General features: G+C 39.1%; 1 protein-coding gene across 1 annotated transcript in view; it reads right to left on the bottom strand.

Annotated features, from left to right (window-relative positions):
- The window catches only part of LOC119588294 (glycine-rich cell wall structural protein 1-like), a 17462-nt gene that overhangs the window by 5352 nt on the left and 11368 nt on the right, over nt 1-742 (bottom strand). The gene's annotated exons all lie outside the window — the stretch shown is intronic.

Here is a 742-nt window from a genome sequence, read left to right as displayed (position 1 = left end):
ACAGCAACCGCCAGGAGCAGCCGCTGCCACGCTTATGGCGGCCACGAACGCCAGTGCAATCTATTGAGAGAGAAAGGTTTATTGCCTACCGTATGGTCGCGCAGAACAGCGTGCATAAAGGGATATCCACATAACAATTATTTGATATATCTATGTCAATAGTTACATCTATACATCAATCCATCTCTATACTGTATATATTCACAGCCATGAACATTTCACTCTCTATGTATTCACCATCTACCTATCCTTCCATTTACAATTGCATTTTTTACCACGATAAACAAGACACTTACAAAAATCTTCATGTTCTGAGTGCTTCCCTCTGCAGACTGACTACATCTCGACATTCTATATACTTCTGTTTTCGGAGATGCCAGTTACCCTTTATCTGCACTTTTTGCGGCGAAGCTTACTTCTCTGTCCTTCATTCTGTAGGAAAGATGAATGACTAGCTTTTGAATGTTGATTTATTACTAACATAAAAATCGTAATGTGAGAGATCAAGATAGACAAAATACCTGGCACTAGTTTTGTGTAACAAGATGTGTTGTAGGTGTACAAAGTGTTACGGAAATATTCATGCAACGTACAAAACAAGGATGCGAAGAACAGCAACAACGCACAAGGAATGAAATATATACAGACTTATGTGTATATCTACTTAAGTATAAAAGAGACACGGGAAGAGAGGAACCGTTGATCGTAACGTTTCGAGTTAGACGAAATTCCTTATCAGGCA

This window comes from Penaeus monodon, chromosome 23 (assembly GCF_015228065.2).
Source record: "Penaeus monodon isolate SGIC_2016 chromosome 23, NSTDA_Pmon_1, whole genome shotgun sequence".
Classification (NCBI taxonomy): Eukaryota; Metazoa; Arthropoda; class Malacostraca; order Decapoda; family Penaeidae; genus Penaeus; species Penaeus monodon.
This window is presented reverse-complemented; position numbering and strand designations above follow the sequence as displayed.